This window comes from Danio rerio, chromosome 9, assembly GCF_049306965.1.
Source record: "Danio rerio strain Tuebingen ecotype United States chromosome 9, GRCz12tu, whole genome shotgun sequence".
In the NCBI taxonomy this organism is placed as follows: domain Eukaryota; kingdom Metazoa; phylum Chordata; class Actinopteri; order Cypriniformes; family Danionidae; genus Danio; species Danio rerio.
This window is the reverse complement of record NC_133184.1, coordinates 48,004,184-48,015,000: the sequence shown is the minus strand read 5'-3', so window position 1 is coordinate 48,015,000 and position 10,817 is coordinate 48,004,184. Positions and strand designations below refer to the sequence as shown.

At 35.9% G+C, this 10,817-nt stretch overlaps 1 protein-coding gene and 1 long non-coding RNA gene across 3 annotated transcripts in view; both read left to right on the top strand.

The window, feature by feature from the left end:
- Nucleotides 1-2,628, top strand: part of LOC141376201 (uncharacterized) — a 3,610-nt gene extending 982 nt beyond the window's left edge. The window contains exon 3 of the long non-coding RNA XR_012385623.1: nt 1-2,628. This exon is cut by the window's left edge and continues 225 nt beyond it. This is a non-coding gene — a long non-coding RNA (uncharacterized lncRNA).
- The window catches only part of hdac4 (histone deacetylase 4), a 399,927-nt gene that overhangs the window by 74,190 nt on the left and 314,920 nt on the right, over nt 1-10,817 (top strand). The gene's annotated exons all lie outside the window — the stretch shown is intronic.

Below are 10,817 nucleotides of genomic sequence, written 5' to 3'. Positions count from 1 at the left end.
CCCTCACTGCTCTTGATTGAAGGACTTTTGTAGCGAAAGTGTTTTTCTTATAGTAAAGATGCTTAAAGCACAGTTTGTTTCATATTTTTATTCTATTGTATTTATTTCTCTTTCCTTTGCAGAGTGGAAAATAACTGTATATATACATTTAAGGTCAGAATTATTAGCCCTTCTGAATATTAGCAACCCTTTTCCTCCCCAATTTCTGTTTCATGGAAAGATTTTTTTTCAACTTATTTCTAAACAAAATAGTTTTAATAACTCATTTCTAATAACTGATTTCTTTTATCTTCGCTATGATGACAGCACGTAATATTAGACTATTTTCAAAATACAAGCATTCAGATTAAAGTGCGATTCAAAGACTTAATTAGGGTAAAAGTTATTGTATAACTGTAGATTCTTCTGCAGACAATTAAAAATATTTATTGCTTAAGGGGGCTAATAATATTGAACTTAAAATGGGTTTCAAAATATTTAAACCTGCTTTTATTCTAGCCAAAAAAAAAAAATAAAAAAAAAATAAAATAAGCCTTCTCCAGAAGAAAAAAAATATATTATAGGAAATGCTGTTAAAATTTCTTGCTCTGTTAAACATCATTTGGGAAATATTTATTTAAAAAAATCTTAATAAGCGCTTATAATTTTGACTTCAACTGATAATCATTTTGAATAATCGTGATTACAATTATGACCAAAAAAATCGTGATTATGATTTTTCCCAAAATCGAGCAGCCCTACTGGATGCATGTCAGTGACTGTTCAACCATTGTAAAGATCCGATGAGGATGTCGAGGAAGGCATAAGTAAACAGAGGCTGGGGAAACGCCAAGTGCTGCTGATAGAGCTGTTTCCTGATGCAGAGCGACGGGAGTACTGAATGAAGAACACACTCATTTATGCCACAGATCTGCGCTAGATTCACCGGCAAGCCATTCACTCACACTATATCAGCTTCAGATTGTATGCACATTAGGCTTTCTACATCGCTTGTTTTTTGTCTCGTTCTAATAAAATGTGTGTTTTGAAATTATGATTAGGGCTGGGAATCTTTGAGGGACTTCACGATCCGATTTCGATTCTGAGAGTCATGATTCGATTCCAAAATGGTTCTTGACCTACATTTTTCAGCTGTGCAAATACATCTTTACATTTAAACCAGAATTGTAATTTCTATAAATGTCAGGCCACAAAGAGCAATTATAAAAAACAAACAGTTCTTATTCCAAAAAAGTAGCTTTTTTATTTAAATTTTTTTTATAACATTTTAGCACAGAAATGTCTTTAAAGCAGAATTGTTTATATGAAAATGATGTTTAGAAATTATATTAGAATTACTTTTTGCTAATAGCACAGATAACTGACTTTAACATAGTAGTACACAATGCTTCGTTCATTTGCAGCACTTTCACTTTCGTCCACATTTGCAGAACAGAAGCCGTGAGAAACACATGATTCTGCTTTAGTCTGTGTCCATCATCATGTTAATGCCACCCTGTCCTCATTCTTTAGTTCCTGAGTGATTCTAAAGCCGGTCTCACACTGGACAAGAAGTAAAATGCTTTGTTTTTTAAATTCCTAACTACATTCGCTTGTCAATGCTTACTATTTTTCTGTTTAGATCACGCCCATGCAGGCCCGCACTCTCACAGTCTAATTTGAGTGCAGAATGAGGCTTAAATTCAAAAGCGCTGTATTATTGTTGTAACATAATAAATATTTTATAGATAATAAACAAAATTACCTTGGCATTTTTTTATCATAATGTTTGCTGTAATGTTGAAGGTCATGTGACCAAAAGGAAGATCTCAGCATCTCATTTCTCACAGGATGGGTTCTGTGCTCTCGTGGTCTTCCGAAAATGAAATTTGCTGTAAGGTTGTCAAAAGTATTAATTTTGGTACCGGTTGGTAGTGACATTTTAAAAACGTTCATTTCCTGCTAACATTTGACCGCTATTGAGTATTCATTGTTGCCTGTCATGAACAGTGGTGAAGAATGGTGAACCGATGACGTTCACGATTAAATACAGTCATTTCTCCAATGTTAGCTGGAAATTTACTTTTTTTTTATTTCAGTACTGATTGGTACCGAACCTAATGTTTTGACAGCCCTAGTTTATTATATATTTACTCCCAAGTTCTTTGCTCAGTGCGATGACAGATGTTTTGGACATACCAAAGTTCTCCCTCGGATCATGTTGCACAACAATGTCATTGACAACGTTTTCCCTTGGTTGTTGTTTTTATTTATTACTTGAGGTAGCGTTTTTTGCAACCCAGGCTCATTAGTCGTAGTCCCATGGTCGTTTCTGGAGACCGCGAAATGCGTGACAGGAGGTATGTATTTTTGCAGTTTTTGTTTTTGCAAATCCACAAGAGGCCGTTGTGTTTGCTTTTTTTATATTACAAATTTCTCTTGCAAGTGCCGTTCGCACCCATGCTGTTCTTGTGTAAACCCACCAGAGACCGCTGTCGAGTGACTGTCTGTCTGACTGACTGAATGGCCCACTGTGCGACTGGCCAATTGACTGACCCACCCTCCTCCTTCCCTAAACCCAACCAATTTTATCGATTGACCCACCCACCCACTTCCTTAAACCCATCCAATGATTTACAAAAGCCGTCCAGAAAAAGAAAAGCCTTTTGTCTGATTTTTACCACATTTTCAGATTTTACCATATTCTCACCCTGTTATTCACTTGTTTATTTTATTTTTTGCATTCTGTTTTTGTCTTACTTGATTTCTGTAACCACACTCTCCCAGACTCGAACCCGGTCATCGTCGTCATTGTCGACTCCTCTCTGCATCTCAAGTCCGTCGACATATATGACAAGCTAACTGGACAAACTGGTTGCAGCAAGAAAGCCCTCCACACGGAGGTAAGCCGTCAGCTGGTAAGCGCGAAAAGGAACGGCGTCATACCACTCTGTAGAGTTCGCTTTAAAAATGAAATGCAGCCATACGTACCTCCGGCTACATAATTTGCGGTCTCCACAAACATCCATGGGACTTGTTGGTTGATGAGCCTTTGTTGGTTTTTTGACTAGCGTCGGCATGTGGGATGATGACATCATTATATCACAAAATATATTTTTTGGCTGTACACATGAAAATGCTTAGGTGTCATTTTCAGATTTATTTGCTCTAAGAACAAAGAGCAGGTTCCCCAAAAGACACATCTGTCTGGACTAAACGGGACACCAATATAATACAACATATTTATATTTAAAGCTAAAGGTTTCTTCAAGTAGATGAGCCATTAGTAGCAAGTAATTATTTGTATCCATGTTTTTCTTTCTACGCCCCATGATGCTTTGTGTGAAATATGAAAGTAGCTTCAGCTAAACTGTAAATAATCTGTGAAATGTTTTTTAAAACAAAAGGTACAATAAAGTGGCATTATTCTCTTCACAGTTAATGCTGTGAATATTAAAAGAAAACGTAATAGAGTAAACAAATTGCTCTTGGTAGACCATGAACAACCCCAAAAACCTCAACCAAGTCTTTCCGCTGCTGAATATTACAGTACTGTAGAGAATACAGAAAATCATTTGGCCACAGATTTGCTTGAGATACTAATGTCAGGTTAAAATACCAAATATAATGTTGTTTTCATGACAGATAAAAAATAAAGCACAAAGCGTTTCTCAGATTTCGTTGCTTATTTGAATTCTTTATAGCACCACTTTATTATTTAAAGTGTTTTTCGCTTCTTTTGAATGAAAGTTCCCCAATTGCAACCCTTAATTTGATACACAGTCGTCACGTCCAGAAAAAAGTGGATAGCATTCATTTTAGATGTTTTGTTTGACAGATTGTAATACGATAATGAGAGCTTGTATTGTATGTAAATGTGGCTTCAGTTGATTCAGTAGGAGAACTAATTGATTCAGTCAGACTGGTTTAAATGGTTAAATCCTCACTTGGAATGATTCATCAATGGTACAGACTGTTTTAGTTTGTGCATGAATCAGACCCCATTGGTCATTCATAGATGTATATTCATGAAGATGAGCCCTCAGTAGTAAGTAATCCTGATCTTATCCATGTTTGTTTCAGTTCTTTTGAATGGAAGTTCCTTAAAGTCCACCCCATAATTTGAAACACAGACATTGTGTATGGAATAAAGGTGGATAACATTAATATGAGATGTTTTGTTTGCTGGTTTATTAATTCTTTGTTTGCATTGAGAGATTTTATTACAATAATGAGAGCTTGTATTGTATGTATTTCAGTTGATTCAGTCGGAGTACTAATTGATTCAGTCAGACCGACTCCAATGGGTAAATCCTGAGTTGTAATGATTCATCTGAAACACAGACTCTTGTAACTTGTGCATGAATTAGACTGCATTGGTCATTCATAGATGTATATTCTAGGGTTGGGCGATGTTGACCAATTTGGCATCGGACGATGTCTAATGTGAATAATCACGATGGACAATGGCATCGTCGTCGTAGGCGGGGATGGGGGTCATTGTTAAATATCAATTAATTCATAACGAATTGATTGTAGCCTACCGTTTTCACTACCTGACCCACATGGTCTTTGATTTACCCATAACCAAACCATAAAAATTACACAAAAACGACCACCTGTCAATCACTTTTTTCCACGGGACTCTGGCATGAATAATCAGAGTGATCTGTGTCGTTAGAATGGCTTTTTCCCACAGCTGGTGGAGGAGACGAGAGTTCGTTTGGAGTTTACTGTACTTTGTATTGTGATTGATAATAACTTCCTTATTTTTTATTATTATTATTATGAGGAAATAATAATAAGTACAGATGCTAGGGCTTGACCGTTTTGGTCGCATATGCGCCCGAAATTTTATTTATGCAACCGTAAAATATATTTGGAAGCATTTGGGTGAGTGCATACATTTTCACTGTTTTCACTGCAAAGTCCTCACCGCGTGCGCAGATTTAGGAGACATTTATGCAGAATGCATCTTTGCACCTAAAAACGCCAAACACAGCACTCAGCAATGGATAAACAGGGTGGGACAGGGTTTGCAGGTAACAGCGTTTGCCACTGAATCTACACATTTTAAGCGCGAGAGGTACTGTATAATCCTTTATTTAATCTTTACGATGCTGTCAGCCGTGCCAGTGGCAGCTATATGTAAAATTTAACACAGCTCATGAAAAGGCCGTTATTGCTATTAAGATGACATGCAAATAATAAGTTATATGTCAATATAAATGTGGGGCGGGGCGATGGATCGCGATGCCGGCTCAGCATCTTGAAGTTTGTCAGCCATCGGCGATGGATGATGGCATCGTCTATCGGCCCAACCCTAGTATATTTATGTAGATGAGCCCTCAGTAGTTACTAATCTTGATCTTATCCATTTTGTTCCTACAATTTATTTGCAGTTCTTTTGAATGACAGTTGCCCAAAAGGCAACATATAATTTGATAAACAGACATCACATTTAAAAAAAAAAAGTGGATAACCGGTACTGGGAAAACAGACTGGTCCGTTGTAATTTTATGTAGACTTGAAAGAGACTTTTGTTGCATTATGACAGTTGTTCTGGGTAAACATTTCGTGTTTGTCTATTTCTGTGGCAGTGTTCCTGAGAATAGGAGCTGTCCAATAAAGATAAAAAAACACAAAACACTGAAAGGGCTGCGTTAAAAGACAACCAAGCTAGAAAATTAATTTCCCAGTAACGTCTTAAGAAATCTGTTGGATTACATGAGACTGCTTTGATTTGCAATTATCTGGGATTCATAGAGATTCATCCACATGTTTGCCTTCATACAGCATTTCTCCAGTCTGCTTGAGCACGGTTCATATGTTGTGTTTAATGGTGTAAGTGAAAGTGGGCGGACGGGCACTGTTGTGTTTCCGTGAACGGCTACAAATGCCTATGTATATAGATATGATCCGCCTCCGTCCCCCAAGGGCCCCCAAGCCATGTGTCTCTCTCTCTCTCTCCAGCGTGGCGTCACGGGCAGCCTGTGTGTCAGAGAACAGCTGTGGGCCGTATGGCAGCACAACACCCCCGCATTCCTGCCCTGCGAGCCAGTTTTCATTTGGAGCTGACAGCTTCATTGGGCTTCTTTGTCCCCGGGAGGCCCCCGGGTGGATGACTGTTGTTGTCTTTACCCAGGGAGCTCTGTTTCTGTGGCTTTGCAGGCCTCTCCACAAAGTTTGTATTTTGAGCCGCTTCCATTTTTTAATATGATGAAACCTGCGACAACATGCGAAGCGACGTGATTCTAGAGTCAAGGAATTTGGCTGTCTGCACCAAACGCAACGCGACTGAAACATTTAAATACCAGCTATTCATTTAAATATGACTAACTTTCATTTTTATTACTGACTTTTCATTTTCGTTTGCTAGTTACTTTTTTTTCAAGATCTGAGGTAATCGATCTGCTGCTGCTTTCAGTAGTATGGCAGTAAATGTCATGTTAAATGGCATAAATCACATTGGTAGCATTTAATGATGCAAATTTGTGCATTTCGGGCATCTGGTGCGCTTAAAAACTGATTTTGGCAAATCAGTTGAATTAAAAAATGTGAACTTTGGTGGATTTTCATGCCACGTTAAATAATCTTCATAATTAAATTAATAATCAAATTAATAATCAATCTATTTCGAGGGACTTCCATTTTTTAATATACTGAAATCTTAACTACATGCGATGCAGCGCAGTTTCAGAGACACCAAACTGTCTGCACCAAATGCAATGTGACAAAAACAAGTCAATACCAGCAATTCATTTAAACATCAGCCACATCACTCCAAACAAAATGGTATGGGTTAGAATCTGATTACTACATATCAAACCAATTCAACATCATTAAAAGTACATAGGCTGAGTACTGATGTTGTTAGTTTGCAAGTGACTGACCTTTATTTTAAAACCATTTGCTAGTTATTTTCGAGATCTGAGGTAAACTGTCTGCTGCTTTTAGTAGTATGGCAATAAATGTAATGTAAAATGGTTTTCAAACGAACATCTATAGCATTTATTGACTTGAACGACCTAAATTGAGCCTTTTGGTCGTTTGAGGTGCTTAGCGCAGGATTTGTGTGAATTGCTCAAGTTGAAAAATCTGAACTTTGGCGAATATTTCTGGCCACTTCCATTTTTTTTATATGCTGAAACCTAACTACAAGTGACACGGCACAATCACAGAGAGAAGCAGTTTGGCTGTGCACCAAACGCAATGCGACAGAAACATTTAAATACCAACCATTCATTTAACTATCAGCCATACTACTCTCAATAATATGGTAAGGCTTAGAATTCAATTAATACATATTAAAAAAATTTAACATCATTAAAAGAAAATAGGCTGTGTAATGATGTTCATTTTCTAACGGTTTGCTATAGTTATTTTATTTTCAAGATCCGAGGTAAATGATCTGCTGCTGCTTTCAGTAGTATGGCAACAAATGTCATGTAAAATGGTGTTCAAACTCACATTGGTAGCATTTAATGACATAAATGATAGATAATTATAATTAATATATACGTACATAATTAAGCATTTTGGGCGTTTAAGGCGTTTAGCGTGTGATTCACACGAATCGCTTTAATTGAAAAATCTGAACTTTGGCAGATATTCACACCGCATTAACCAATCTCTATAATTGTATTTCAAGTTGCTTCCATTTTTTTATATTGTGAAACCTAACTACATGTGATGCAACTTGATTCCAGAGACAAGCAGTTTGGCTCAAACACAACGCGATAAAACACAACACAACAGTAAGATTTAAATACCAGCCATTTACTTAAGAATCAGCCACATCACTGCCAACAAAATGGGAAGGGTTACAATCTAATTACTACATATTAAATCAATTCAACATCATTAAAAGTACACAGGCTGAGTACTGATGTTGTTGGTTTGCACTGAGTGACTGACTTTCATTTTCAAACAGTTTGCTAGATATTTTATTTTCAAGATCTGAGGCAAAAGATCTGCGCTTAATACATAAATCACTCAAATTTTGGCAAATATTTGCACCAATCTCCACAAAGTTATTGCTAACCAATCTCCACAAAGTTTGTATATTGAGCCGCTTTTTTTTATATGCTGAAACCGGATGATTTTTGTGATGTGGACTTCATTAAAGGTCACATTTGGGCACAGATATAAATAATGTATTAAAGTCGCCATGAAACAAAAGTTAAGATTGTCGACTTGAAATGATCCTGAAATTAAAAAAATAATGTAAGCCGGTGCCAGTTATACTACTTAAATCTGAGGGCAAATTCGTTCTTATAAAATAATGAAGTGCCCAGATGCATTGTTTAGAACAAGCACTACTAAATACAAAAATAAGAAGAGTACATTGTGATTTCATTTTGAATTTAAGAGTAATTGTGTTCACTAGTAGAAGGAATCAAAGGACTAGACAAACTTTTTCAAGGAGCATGATGTATAGACAAAAAATTGGCCTATAGTTCCTCTGAGATATGAAAGCTAATTATAATACAGTATATATTGTAGTTAGAGACTATATTTGGGACATAGGCAAAATACATCCCATAATTTTGAGAACTAGTCCTCCAAGTGAAAAGTATTTTAGCGTTACAATAAAGAAATATAGATGTAGTAAAGTTCGTTGTTGTTGAGGGAAGAAGAAGATAGGGTCGGGGATTCAGGTTAACAAATTAAGTTTTATGAATTTTTTTTTGTTTTATTAAATTTAGAATGCCACTACACATGTAGCAGTGTGTGTGTGTGTGCGTGTGTGTGTGCGTGCATGCTCTCTCTTCTCCCGACTGCTCCTCTCGTTCCCCTTAAAAAGGGAGTCTCTCCGGCCCAATCACTAGAAAGACAGGTGTTATTTATCATTTCTGATTGACCTGCTGATTAGCCACCGGGCTCCTAGCATGCTCTCCCCCTTTATTGGGTGTTCGATCACGCTTACCTCTCCACAATAGAAAAATAATATAAAATACAATGAATATACTGCAGAATTGCATCAATTGTTTTTTTTTTTTTTTACTCGGAAAATGCCATTGAGGCAAGTTATACACCTAATTGCTAATTCTTCATAACATAAAAAAAAATAAATAAATAAAATAAAATATATATATATATATATATATATACACACACACAACATAATAATTATTTACATATAATTGCTATAAGGCGAAAGCAATGATCTATTTGTGTAAACACTGATATTTTGTTTTTACACTACTAAAAACTTTTACATTACTTTCTAATTTTAAGCGAACAGATAAATCATTCCACATGTTGGGTCCCTTGACAGAGAAAACAGATTGACCAAAGGGTGTCTTACACTTTGGAACAAGACATCAGCAGTGAGCATCATTACATCATTTGTGCTAACCTGTGGAAATTCGCCTCTTTTTACGTATTTATGTCTACTTTGTACGATTTGCTTGAAAACTTAAATTCACATTTGGTGTTAACCCAAGATTAGTTTATTGTGAATTTGTGTAAATGTGTAAGGTATATAAACAATTTCTACATGTAATTGAATTCAATTCATCTTTATTTCTATATTGCTTTTAAAATGTAGATTGTATCAAAGCAGTTTAACATAAAAGTTTTAGTAAATTGAAACTGTCAGTCCAGTTTTCCAATGTTTACCAATTAACTTCAGAAGAGTTAAGTAATCAATATTAGGTGGAATAATTCACATTTTTGATCAACCATTTAAAAATGTTATTTTGACCAATTTTCTGCATTAATTGCTAGAAATTACAGTATTTTAGTTTGAAACTTGGAAATGTCATCAGACCTTTATTAGAATAAAAGTAATATTAAAATGTCATTTTGTTTTATATGTATATTTAATAGTTTTAGCATTGCAATACATTGAACTTGCTTTATGCATGTCATGAGCTCATTCACAATGCTCTGCCACAGCTTTGACTAAAATAAATTTTCAGTCAAATATGAAACATGAGTTGTTTATTGGCGCTGTTTATTTTGGCTGTTGTGCTGTTTTGCCATTCTCTGGTGATTTATCCCCCTTTGGAGCAGGAATGTCCAGGAATGTTCCACACCCAAATTCAGACCACAGTCTCTACCACAAGCAATATTAAATCTGGACAGTTATAGGAATCAGAAAGTGTTGTCTGGTTCTGATTAAGGCAGGGTTTTTTTTTCTTGGTAGAGAGTGAGGACTAAAGACAATTTCACTGTACAGAACCGTTTCCCAAGATTCCTTAATTTAGGAATTGCTTATCCGCGTGTATTTGCTTAAAGTTCACTTGGTCAACTTGTAGATGACTGTTTTTATATATTTATTTCTTTTTTCTTTTTTTTTTTTTTTAAAGGGCACATATTTGACCCTTTTTACAAGATGTAAGACAAGCCTTTGGTGTCTCCAGAATGTGTCTGTAAAGTTTCAGGTCAAAATACTCATCAGAAATTTATTATAGCCTCCAGAATCTGCCCATTTTGGTGTTTGCGTACCTTGTAGATGTTTATTGTAGCCTGTGGCTTTAAATGCAAATGAGCTGCTTCACCTCACCCAGCACTCCTTTGTCAGATAAACAGCAGTCAGTGATAGAGACAGACTCAGATGGAGCTGAAATACAGCTCATTAGTCAAAAACACGAAGTACGTTTATTTCATGTATTTTTGGTGGACTTTAGTCAAGCGTTTCTAAAACGATGAGTCACACACAAAAACTATTTGCAGTACACACACATATTACCGTTTACTGACGACATGCGGCCGTGGTGATTATATTGGTTAAGAATTTCATAGTGATTTTACTGTCTTTATCACAAACATGCTTTGTTTTAAAAATGTTTTAGCCTTATATAACTTATAAAAATCAAAGAAAGTTGGAA